Source organism: Rhodnius prolixus, unplaced genomic scaffold (genome assembly GCF_049639745.1).
Source record: "Rhodnius prolixus isolate KJV_2025 unplaced genomic scaffold, Rpr scaffold_9, whole genome shotgun sequence".
Classification (NCBI taxonomy): Eukaryota; Metazoa; Arthropoda; class Insecta; order Hemiptera; family Reduviidae; genus Rhodnius; species Rhodnius prolixus.
Window position 1 is genome coordinate 19,903,746 of NW_027411604.1, and position 13,375 is coordinate 19,917,120.

Consider the following 13,375-nt stretch of genomic DNA (forward strand, 5'->3'; position numbering starts at 1 on the left):
GGCTTAACGTCCAGCTACCAATTAGATATCGCAGACGGAGGCGGAAGCTCATATTTTACTATAAACAATTTTTTCTTACAAATAAAAAGTAGCCATACGCGAGATTCGAACTGACGATCTCCTACTCACAAAGCCATGCTCATGACCATTAGACCAACACCCGCCCTTCTCATACTAATAAATAAATTAATAAAATTAAATAAATATAAACATAATTAATGAATTAAAATAATAAATTAATTATAATAAATTAATTAATAATACAGATGATTAAATAAATAAATTTGGATAAAAGTTGAGTGAAACAGGGAAGTATTATAAAGGGAAAGTTCCCTGCTAGAGGTGGCTATACTAGGGGATTTTCAAGCGGTTTGTGTTGGTAGTTATGGGGGCGGGGCAGAATGTTAGGCCAGTCGAGCGGCGGTGCACCTAGTGGGTGGAACATTGGGTCTGAACATCTTCCTTTAAAGCTTTAAACCCAGTTCTTTTTTTAGTTCCTTTTGTTTTTATCTTAAAAAATTAATAAATAATTACAAAACAGAAACAGGGACCGCTACTTAAAAATTTTAAAAAAATATATAAAAATAGATTTCTAAATAACCATTTTTCTTTTTTTTTAAGGTTCTTTTAAAAGAAAAAGAGACCGTTTTTATTTTTAAGTTTTCTACGATATTTTTATTTATTTTTTTATTTTTTGAAATTTTTGGTGTGTGAGTGCAAAATTTACGTGGCAGTTTAACGAAACACAGCCAACGATTTTACCATCCATTCAAAAGTATCTTTTTTATTTAATTTTATTTTCAAGAAAAAATATTAAATTAAATAAGACGAAGAAGACTAAAATATCAAACATAACAAATAAACAAAAAAATTTTTTTACCAAGTGTACTTAATATTTCGTGAATTTTGAGGTGCATTATTTTTTAAAAAAAACAGGAAGATAAAATTCATCAAAATATTTTCCAATAAGAAAGGATTTGAGTTTACTCACTAAAAAAGTAAATATAAATATATATATCTTCAGGATACAAAAATATTTAAAGGAGAAATTCAGAAGAGTAAAAAATTTTAACAGCGGAAACAATCCTAAAAAATTAAAATTGCTTTTAAATTTAAAAATAAGAACGATTTTTTATAAAATTGAAAAAATCAACAGAGTGAGGAAATTCTTTAATAAAATTGTAAGTTGACGTACTTATTTAATTTTTATAAAAAAACTGTTATTTTTAAAAAGATATTGTGTGTGTGTGTGTGTGTGTTGTTGATCTGTTTATTTATTGTTTGGATAAAAAACTTATTTTATGAGTTTTTTTTTAAAAAGAGAAAAAAGTCAGGTAATATTTTTTTTTATTTTTATTCTTCTCATTTAATCCAAGCATGTGGCTTTTTAATCTTCTAAAAATTATTATTATTTTTGTTTAAATATTTTAAATAGATCCCTTATCATAATCTAACAATTTCTACGCAAACTTATTTTTTTTTTACGTTTATAAAACCACGTGTCTTTTAAAATGAGTACAATATAACGTTTAAAAGTAAAAGTACAGTCAATCTAGAGTATAAATGTTTTAATTTCATTTATAACTGTAATAATAATCTTTTTCGTTTTAAATGTAAACGGCTTCATGCTTATTACCTTTTTAGTCGATAAAAGCACCAAATAAGCATGTGCTTTTAAAGCCCACTTATAATAGGGAAGCAACAGCGTGTTATTCGCGTAGTGTGAACTAGTTTATAGTTTATTTTAATTTAGTTTTTTAGTTTTTAGCTTGTTTTTTTTTTGAACGAGAATATTTTTGTTTTTAAAGTTAAATAAAATCGAATTATATTTTTTGAGTTTATGAACTTTAATTTTCTATTTAAAAAAAATCTAAAATAAAGTTGTTTAAATTAAGTAAAATTGCTTTAAAATTCGTTCAAATTGTTTTTCTAATTAAAATTCATTAAAAAGAAAAAATTGTCTTCAGTAGAGTAAAATATTTTTCAAAGGCCCTTTTTACTACTATAGCATTCCCTTTTAACAGATTCAAATTGACTTATCCAAATATCCAAACCGTTTATTCTCTAATTATACAAAAGATAAACTAATGTGTTAAAGTCAGCTCTTTTCATTCCAAGCAATCATGCACTTGGAAAAAGCCCTACCCAAAATTGTAAATTTATGTTGTTAGTGTGGTATCTTTCCATTAGATTTTCTATCTGAAAACCTTCAACTAAAGGGTTTGCCTTACCGCTTCCTCCATTATTTGCCTAAAACAGTATTTCTGAACTAGCAATGTTGGAGTACCACATCAAAGTGGTTTCAAATCCAAAGTAAAACTGGTTTAGAGTTTAGGTATTATTTAACATTTTAAATATGCATTGCAATTAGTTAATCTCTTTCTGTCTAATTCGTCCCCTAAATTAGGATTCATTTTCTTTATTAGCCGAAATACATGCCACGACTTCTCCTTGTTAACTTTAGGCTAGTAAATAAGAAGATTTAAACAAATAAATAAAATAGTTATTGCTAGTTTTCCTTCTATAACATTGCTTTATTTTTATTTTTTTAAGTGGCGTAGCCAGTGAAACTCACCTTGTTTATAGAAAATTAGTATAATTTGAATAAACCGTGTGATAGCCAGCAAAAGGGATTCTCTTAGAATGCTTGATATTGACGAACATGCCGGGAATGACCGAGTTTCTACAGTATGGGTACCTCGACCTTGAGTTCTCGCGTGTCTGGGGTAAATAACCCTTCTTTTTTGTCTCTTAATAAAAATAAAATAACAATTCTCTTTATTATTCTAATAATTTTCATTAAATTATTTTCATATTTTTTACCTTTCATTTATTTATTTATTTATTTTTTGTATTAAAAAAAATATAAACAAAAAATGACTTTATTTAATTAATTTTGTGTATTATTTTATTTATTTTTTTTATAATTTTCAACTGACGAATGCAAAAAAATAAATAAAATAAAACAAAATTATTATGAAATAATAATCATTACGTTAATAACAAAAATATTAAATTTATTTATTTTTTGTATTAAAAAAAATATAAACAAAAAATGGCTTTATTTAATTAATTTTGTGTATTATTTTATTTATTTTTTTTTATAATTTTCAACTGACGAATGCAAAAAAATAAATAAAATAAAACAAAATTATTATGAAATAATAATCATTACGTTAATAACAAAAATATTAAATTTATTTATTTTTTGTATTAAAAAAAATATAATCAAAAAATGGCTTTATTTAATTAATTTTGTGTATTATTTTATTATTTTTATTTATTTTTTTTATAATTTTCAACTGACGAATGCAAAAAAATAAATAAAATAAAACAAAATTATTATGAAATAATAATCATTACGTTAATAACAAAAATATTAAATTTATTTATTTTCCCCTTTTCTTTCAATAGGTTTGTGATTAAACAAAAAAAGCTTCAAAATTAAAAACACAAACAATAACCAGGGCAACTTAATTAAGAGATAACCCTGATAACCCTGATAACCTGATAACGTGCAAACTAAAAAACAAAAAAACCTGAGTGTGTGTCTAGTGTTATTTAAAAAAAAAAAAAAAAACTTTGAATTTAGTGTGGGGTGCTATTTGAGCACTCCCTTTTTAAACCGTATAAATACCGCATCAAAAACGGCAGCCATCATTGAGGCTTTCATCCGACCCGGGGTGTCGGACCCACTCTACGATCCGGAAGGTAATTAATTTATCTTTTGTATATAACTTTTTTTTAAAAGCTTTTTATTACATTAAATGTTTCTTAATTATATCTAAATTGTGCAATTCTGTGTGTATTTGTTAAAAGAAATATTATGCGACCTCTATACCGTTTAGAATTGTGGTCTACTTTAAAGTTTTGTATAACTCCTACTTTGGACTTTTTGTAAACAAAACCTCTGCACGATCTGATTTTGGAGTTTTGACTATAAGTTTCCTTCAGAAGTAACGTTTTATTGCAGCGAACATAGACTATATTAAAGCAAATACAGTCGAACCTCTCAATAACGGCCACTGGCGGGGGAAAGCAAAGTGGCCGCTGTTTGGAGGTGGTCGTTAGAAGGAGGTAGGCAAGTTTCATAATGAAAAAATATGGGTTTTTTCCAAACATCTATTTAAAAATTGTTTATTATTAATAGATTTTAAAAACGTACATAATTGCATAATTATTGCAGCTATATGATATGCATCAAGTTTTTCTTAATTATCCAAAAAATTTATTAAAAAACTACATATTATTGACTTAATTAATATTTTTTATAATAATCATCACATTTATTCATAACAATAATAATTTATGGTAAAATTATCATTATACTATCCATCTATTATTAGAAAAATAGAACAAACCATTCGGGCAAGTTAACGATGGCTCGATTTGGTTTTTGAAAAATCTTCCTACACATTTATTTCCTCTTCTTGAGTTAACCACTTTCGTTTGAGAGACATATCGGAAAAAATAATATTGTTCGTCCAAAGTAATATTGAAAAATGATTAAAATGGTATGGAGCTTATATAGGAAACTTTAGGAAAAACCAGAAAAAAAAGAAAAACTTGAGAGGGGATAATTCTTTTTATCACCGCGTCAAACGAGCATTTAATAATTAGGTGGTCGTTGGTGGGAGGTGAAACATTTAATCCGTTCCCCAAAATCAATGCCAGCGGTCGTTATGAGAGTGTCCGTTACAAGGACGTTCTTTTATATAGAAAGTGTATAGGGGTAAAACGGGGAAATCCAAAAACTGCCCGTAAATGGAGGTGGTTGCTAGTGAGAGTGCCCTTTATGGGAGGCTCGACTGTATCTTTTTATTTTTATTTATAGAACAAATACAAAGTTTTAAGCTAATTTAATTCCAAAAATTGCATGACAACTAAAGCAAGTATTGGTCTAGTGCAGTGATTCCCAACCTTTTTTGGTACTCACCAAAAGAAAAATACTTACCGCCCCCTTTTCAGAAAAAAATATACTTACCAACTCCCCTTCTTGAAAACAATAATCTAACTGAAATCCATAGCTTCCAAACTTTATTGGGTCATAGTCAACTTTTTCAAAGAATGATTCCATAGCGCTCAGGTCTTGGGTGAGAAGCAAGAAAGATTTTGAAAATGATTTTATTAGATTCATTTTATCACCCAAGTCGCTGAAATCACGATACAGAAAACTCCACTTCAGCCTGCAATCTCATATAAATCCTCTAGCTCAAAATCTTTCTTCAAGAACTCTTCCTGACAACCCCGACAAGACGTCTTAAAAGACAGTGGGCCTCGTGATCTCCTCTCAAGTGAAGAAAGTGACTAACCATATAATGTTTGGGAGTGTTACCACTGGAGTAACTTCTCATTTGTTACTTGGTTCTCACTGTTACTTATAGTGCTAACACGCTGATTGTAGCATAAATAAACGCAAAAAAAAAAATTATTAGAATATATTAACAATATTGGTGTATTGTTCAAAACTTGATTAAGAAATATATATTACTAAAAAAATAGATATAATATTATTAGTGAAAGGGCTGAGTCTGGTGTAATGACACTAATTTTTCGATATTTGGTGGCATTTTTGTCATCTGCAATCTTAAGTCGCCGCTTTCCACTACTGACAATCTGATTCTTTTGTTTGCGAGTAGATTGAAGACTACGCTAAATCCTCTTTCGGCTAAATATGACGATGGAAATGCAATAAAAAACTTTCTGATTGTAGCCCAGACCGCCGGATATAATACTGGACTTTGCCTTTGAAGCCAAAATTCTTGATATCCAGTTTTTAATTTAAATTTTTTACTCTTCGTTTGTTGACAGTTCTATCAACTCCTCCTGCAATGATAATTCTGCTGTTTGTTAGGTTTGAGGAAGGTTCTAGGACCCAATCTGGAATGATCATGTTGAGGACATCCAGAAATCTATTTTGTAAAACCTTCTTTAAGTGCTTCCCAAATGCTGGCAATCTTGTCATGACTTACGCACATCTTATGCTTTGGCTCCTTCTGTTCCCTAGCGGGGCGTCGGCTAGTCCTCAACGCCCCCCTAAATTTGCCTTTGACCAAAAACGTCCCCCCCAGATTCTCTTCAGCGCCCCCGTTGGGAACCACTGGTCTAGAGGTTAAGAGAGTGGCTTTATGTGTGGGAGATCGCCAGTTCGAATCCAGCGTATGGCTACTTTTTTATTTGTTAGAAAAAAAAATGTTTCCAGTAAAGTATCCACCCCGGTTCACATACCTAAAGGGATAGTTGGACGTTAAACACCGCCTGAAAAAATAGGCGTTTACTTTAGTTACTTACTTTACTTACTGTTGTATCGCATCTACTTTTGAAGGCATTAGCTGCGAATAATATTAAATTTATATTAATAGGTAGACAGCCTAGAAATGTTAAGTTGAGTTGTATTCAAATGTAATGATAATCTACATTAAAATTTATTTAATATTTCCTCTAGTGACACTCACAACATAATCAAGCTGAGATTTCCATCTAATATACATATATGTAAGGGGATTTAATACTGCATATTTAATACAGAGGTGTTGTATACTTAATATGGTGCAGGAAGGAAACAGATCGCCATGTTAGAATCGTATAAATATGTGAGAATAGACTCATTGTGTTAACAAGCCGTCAACAATAAATTAGTACAAACTGCTAACTATGATTACCTTGTTTTACAACATGCTCAGGCTTCCCCACTACGTTATCCACGTACAGGAAATAAACAAAAATCCAAAAAACTCACACTACTTTTTCTTACACCATCTTCTACGAGTAATTCAAAACTTTTGTTTAGATAGAAATAATTAGATAAATTCCAATGGGCTGAGCAGAAAGACTTCGCCACAGCCATCTAGTTGGTCTAATTGTGGCACTATTTATTATAACTATAGATAAGAAAAGTATTCAGATCGTGCCAAAAATTATTTGATATTTCCACCTTAAATACTATTTTGAGCAGCCTAGAGTCCAAAAAAATGGTCTTTGGTCAGATAGAATAACTAAAAAGCAAAAAATTGTAGAATATTGAAATTTATTTCTCAGTTTAGGTTCCATAGCTAGGCGCATCGAATCCTTCCAATCAAAAATCCTATGCACTATCGTTAACGCACCTTTCTACGCTAGCAATCAACTATCCACACAGTCCTAAAAATCCCTTTTGTCCTCGACATAACCAAATCCCGTTGCGCCGAATTTCATTCTGAACTGTCCCAACATTTCATTCCTGCTCATACAACTATCTGTCCCAAACTATAGTTTTCTGAAATCCTTCCCGATGACTGAAACGTCGATGGCCTCGCGGTCACCTAATAGGAAAGAATATCCTTTGAATTCACTTCATTGGTGCCCTGTGCTGGCTAACTCCTGGTGGTTATTGTTGAATGGCCCTCATTCAGTTCTTTCAATTTGTTTTGTTTAAATATTTTATACAATCATATTTACTTGTTGCCAACAGGCGGTTGTAAATTAAATAAAAAAACATAATTGCAGTATATTTCCTGAAGAAGTGATACAATATGATGCATATAAATTCGTTTGCAGCATGTGTGGAGAATTCACCCAGTGGTGAAACTCCCAAAGAAGAGGATTTCATTATTGTGCACTTGCACTTAATTCATTAAGAAGATCACGTGGCCACTGGCGGCGCTTTAACCAAGTCTTGCGAGGATTTACTGGTAATGGCAGGAAACTAAACGGTTAGGATGTGAGGAAACTGAGACGTACGAGGGTCGTTTGAAAAATCCGTGCAAAGTCAGAGAGATAGCACAACTGGCGCGTATCGAGGTTATGTTTAGTTAGTAGCATCTCTTGGAAGAACACACACCAAGTTTCAGCCAGATCGGTCTATTTCTTTGTGTTTGGCATTCGTTTGAATCGAGGAAGTCGAGTGATTTTCAAAAAATGGACGAAAAAGAATTTCGTGTGTTGATTAAACACTACTTTATGAAAGGCAAAACGCCTGAGGAGACTAAAGAGAAGCTTGATAAACATTATGGTGACTCTGCACCTTTGATTAGAACAGTTTATAAGTGGTTTCAAAATTTTCGGAGTGGCCATATGGGCACAAGTGACGCTGAACGTTCTGGACGCCCTGTTGAGGTTACTACTCCAGAAATCATTGATAAAATCCATGATATGGTGATGGATGACAGAAGAGTGAGATTGCTAGTGCTGTGGGCATCTCGAATGAACGGGTACCTAATATTTTGCATCAACATTTGGACATGACAAAGCTATCCGCAAGATGGGTGCCGCGATTGCCCACGCTTGACCAAAAACGAAATCGTGTGAAGTGTTGCAAGGACGGTTTGCAGCTGTTCCAGAAGAATCCGCAGGACTTTAAGCGTCGTTTCGTCACTGTGGATGAAACATGGATACATCACTGCACTCCTGAGACCAAAGAACAATCTAAACAATGGGTTACCAAGGGGGAATCTGCGCCAAAAATGGCGAAGACCGTTCCTTCGGCCGGAAAGATTATGGCGACTGTCTTTTGGGATTCGCAAGGAATAATCCTCATCGACTATCTGGAAAAGGGTAAAACTATTACATGTGCATATTATTCATCGTTATTGGACCGTTTGAAAACCGAGCTGCAAGAAAAACGCCCACGATTGGCCCACAAAAAAAGTCCTTTTCCATCACGACAACGCACCAGCTCACACCTCAGCAGTTGTGGTCGCAAAATTAATGGAAATAGGGTTCCAACTCGTTTCACATCCCCCCTATTCTCCAGACTTGGCTCCCTCGGACTACTATTTGTTCCCCAATATGAAGAAATGGCTGGCGGGAAAAAGATTTTATTCAAACGAGGAGGTGATTGCAGAAACGAATGGCTATTTTTCAGACTTGGACAAATCCTATTATTCGGAAGGGATCAACAAACTAGAGCAGCGTTGGATGAAGTGTATAAGCCTAAAAGGAGACTATGTTGAAAAATAAAAAAGGTTTACCCCCCAAAAATAAGTAGTTTTTATATTTGCACGGACTTTTCAAACGACCTTCGTAGAACTTAGCGTAACGGCATCTTGTAGCTGCAGAAGCATTGGGAAACAAAGGAGATCTCGGTGCAAGGTAGAGTTAGAAACAAAGATTCGACGGAGCGTTTTTTAATTGGAAGGATTGTTTTTTTTTTTTTTTTTTTGAAGCCCCAAAGTTCTATATTAAAAGAGTTAAAACAAGAATTTAATAAATGTAAAAGTGCCATCAGAGAGGGCTGCCGACAACGCCACACAGCCTGAAGGTTAGGTTATTGTCTAGGAAGGTTTAGCGTCATTTTAGAGTGTTTACATTACAGTTTTTCATAGTGTTTAACGACGGTGAAATATAGCTAGTAATTTAATTATTCTTTACAGAATAATAAAATCTGTTTTTGAAAACCGTCTTACATAAAGTAAAGTAATCGCCCATTTTTTCTCAGGTGGGGCTTAACGTCCAAATACCAATCAGGTATCGAGGACGGGGACAGGAACTCACAATTTACTATAAACAATTTTTTTCTAACAAATAAAAAGTAGTCATACGCGGGGATTCGAACTGGCGACCTCCTACACACAAAGCCACTTTCTTGACCACTAGACCAACACCCGCCCCAGCAAAAATCTAATAATTATTTGTAATTAAATATTTTAAAAATTGGCAAAGCACGTCATATGGTTTACTTACCCATTAGATTTTTGTTTTTTTTCTTAATTTATTAAAGGAACTGTAAAAATGGAGGCTTTTCTAACAGGCAAAAGAAGTTTTTTCTTTTTTATATTATAGAAGCTTTTGTACGAGGGAGTCAACTCCACTAAGTGGACTTTAATCGCTAATGTTCTAAACGCCTAACTCTACTACTGAGTAGCAAAAGTGGGCGTGCCATAAAGGGCTAATTTTCGCTCAAATATTTTCAATTATTCATTTAAAAAAAAAGTGAAACAAAAAAAATGGTCTTCATTTTCCGTTTTAGTTGCAGCATAACCAAAATGGAGGATCTCTCTCTGTCTCTCTCTAAAAAAAAAGAAAAAAAAATCCTGTAGATTGAATTATTTAATGTAAATTACCTTGGCTCACTTTGTACGCGTACTCTGGCGGTGTTACCATAACCAGACTGGCCCTACTAACCTGGCCGTGAAAACGTTATGAATTTTCTATTGTTAACCTCCTTATTTTTCATTATTATTATTTTTTTTTGTGCTGTTTGCTAGAAGGAGTATTGTGGGCTAGAAACAAAGTGGGCATTGCTTTTGTTAATTTTTGTCTCTCCTCTCTCTGTTTAATTTTTTGTGTGAATCCTTCAGTATCCTTTTTTGAAGTAACCTTTTTCTTTTTCTTTGCCTGAGATGGTGGTAGCGCTTTGTTGATAAGGGACGTCTGTTTTAATTATTCTTTCCTTTGTGTTATCTTAAAAACTTCAAAAGCATTTACTCTTCCCCCCACAGTCGATTTTCAATTTATTATAATAACCTCCGGGAAAGATTTTTTTTTTCCCGTTAAGTTACTAAATTTAGGGAAAGTGCGGAAGATGTAGTTTATTAGTAAGAGGAGACTAAAAACGTAAACTCGTCCAACTCCTGGATCTGGAGACTGGATCAAAAAGAGGGTGCAAGCTTTTCGGGTGCTAGGGTTAAAGTAGGATGCGCTAACCCCGATGATTGTGAAGGGCTGTGACGTGAAAAGCTGGGTTTTCCCTTGTAATAATGGAATTCATTAAAATTTATTGTTAGTACTCGTACTTCACTTTTCTTCTAGAAAGAAACTTTTCTTTTTTGCATTTTCTTTTCCTTTAACATTTTATTTCACTTCTTTTATAATCTTATGAAAATTTTATGCCAATATAAATGTGCATTAAGCCGCTGTAAATGATTTTTATGGCCTATAATTTTTTTTGGATAATAAAATCAACTGATAATAAGCTTTATGTGGCTATAAAGATGGTAATAATTTATTGCTGTTATGAATAACCGCTGAAAACTGCTCCAGTTGAAATAATAATAACAATAATAAAATGAAAAAAATACACGCAATCGGCCATTCACAGACCCTTCATAAATCTCCATTTTTGCTTTAAAAAAATGTTTTACTTCGAAAATGGAGTGCCGACTTGTAAATAAGTTAGTAATTACTTGTAGATTATGAACTGACATAAATTAGGGTAAAGTTGTAATTAAGCAACAGACACACTACGAGGGTCGTTTGAAAAGTCCGTGCAAAAATAAAAACTACTTAATTTTTTGGGGTAAACCTTGTTTATTTTTCAACATAGTCTCCTTTTAGGCTTACACACTTCGTCCAACGCTGCTATAGTTTGTTGATCCCTTCCGAATAATAGGATTTGTCCAAGTCTGAAAAATAGCCATTCGTTTCTGCAATCACCACCTCGTTTGAATAAAATCTTTTTCCCGCCAGCCATTTCTTCATATTGGGGAACAAATAGTAGTCCGAGGGAGAGGACTTTTTTTGTGAGCCAATCGTGGGCGTTTTTCTTGCAGCTCGGTTTTCAAACGGTCCAATAACGATGAATAATATGCACCTGTAATAGTTTTACCCTTTTCCAGATAGTCGATGAGGATTATTCCTTGCGAATCCCAAAAGACAGTCGCCATAATCTTTCCGGCCGAAGGAACGGTCTTCGCCTTTTTTGGCGCAGATTCCCCCTTGGTAACCCATTGTTTAGATTGTTCTTTGGTCTCAGGAGTGTAGTGATGTATCCATGTTTCATCCACAGTGACGAAACGACGCTTAAAGTCGTGCGGATTCTTCTGGAACAGTTGCAAACCGTCCTTGCAACACTTCACACGATTTCGTTTTTGGTGAAGCGTGAGCAATCGCGGCACCCATCTTGCGGATAGCTTTGTCATGTCCAAATGTTGATGCAAAATATTATGTACCCGTTCCTTCACGCACCTTCACTCTTCTGTCATCCATCACCATATCATGGATTTTATCAATGATTTCTGGAGTAGTAACCTCAACAGGGCGTCCAGAACGTTCAGCGTCACTTGTGCCCATATGGCCACACCGAAAATTTTGAAACCACTTATAAACTGTTCTAATCGAAGGTGTAGAGTCACCATAATGTTTATCAAACTTCTCTTTAGACTCCTGAGGCGTTTTGCCTTTCATAAAGTAGTGTTTAATCAACACACGAAATTCTTTTTCGTCCATTTTTTGAAAATCACTCGACTTCCTCGATTCAAACGAATGCCAAACACAAAGAAATAGACCGATCTGGCTGAAACTTGGTGTGTGTTCTTCCAAGAGATGCTACTAACTAAACATACCTCGATACGCGCCAGTGGTGCTATCTCTCTGACTTTGCACGGACTTTTCGAAAGAGCCTCGTATTTATTTTAACTAGAAGAAATCATGTTTTCTAAAATTACTTTAGAACACAGGTTTAAATATTGAGCAAGTTGTTTTTACGATGAAGGAGTAGTGACAGTGGGTCACGAAAATGTTTAGTGCATGATTGTTAGTCTTAGAAATGTAATAGGGATACTTTAAGCACGTCTTCTGTCAAAAAGAAGGGAAACCTTTCAGTAACCTTACCCGATTTGACAAAATTGAGGATTTAGATAAACCAGAGCAAATTAGAAGAAACGTTCTGAAAGATATGATTTGCTGATCGAATAGAATGTTAATGGAAGGACTCCCTCGAGTTTCTGCAACTAGCTGTGGTACCTGAACCTGTCCAAATGCTTGAGCAATATCCAGGAAAGCCCACCCAGACAGGACTGCATTTGCTGAAGAGCAATGGTCTTGTTGAGTCTCGCCTTCTCGCTTTAAAAATGAATTTTTTGTTATTTTTTATTGAAATTTGCGACTGCAACGTTTGTTGCAACAATCAAATGTGATATAATATAAGAATGTCGTAAATGAAGATAGGAGAAGGCAACCATTAACGTGCTCCTGCTATACTGCTCTTATGATGGGAGTAGATAGTGGGGCCATCTTCTCTTCAATTTCCTTAGAGGATTACCTGGTAATGTGGAGGAAGATAGGTGTTCTATGAGAGGATTAGGATGAGCTGCTGTAGAGCTATGAAATTTGAAGAAACGAGTTTTTGTAAGATCTTTAATGAAAGAGATTTTGAGGTTATTATGGATGGTGGAGGTTAGATACATAGAACGGAGCGTTAAGAAGTTTTCGAAGTATTTTTGACTGTAATATCTGGAGGCCCAGATATTACCAAATAGGTCCAAGTAGCAGTAGGTAATCGAGGTCTGTAAATTAAGTAATGAGACTGACATTTTAAAATTTTTTTATTCAAAAAGAATTACAATTCTATATTGCCACCTTCAAAATAACTTCCTACTGAAGCCACACAGCGCTGGAGACGTTTCTACCACTCCTCATAGCAGTGCTCGAACTCCGATACTGGAATAGCCTTCCGCTG

At 33.6% G+C, this 13,375-nt stretch overlaps 1 protein-coding gene across 9 annotated transcripts in view; it reads left to right on the plus strand.

The window, feature by feature from the left end:
* LOC141454028 (uncharacterized) overlaps nt 1–13,375 on the plus strand; it is a 772,684-nt gene that overhangs the window by 28,992 nt on the left and 730,317 nt on the right. For 5 of the 9 annotated variants that reach the window (XR_012458371.1, XR_012458372.1, XR_012458373.1 and 2 more), the window contains exons 1-2: nt 418–1,181; nt 3,415–3,711. The exons of 3 other annotated variants lie outside the window; for them this stretch is intronic. The gene's annotated coding sequence lies outside the window, so the exon portion shown is untranslated. Of the gene's footprint in view, nt 1–417; nt 1,182–1,208; nt 2,727–3,414; nt 3,712–13,375 lie in introns of those variants that run through there. One more of the 9 variants, XR_012458374.1, reaches the window with a different exon arrangement.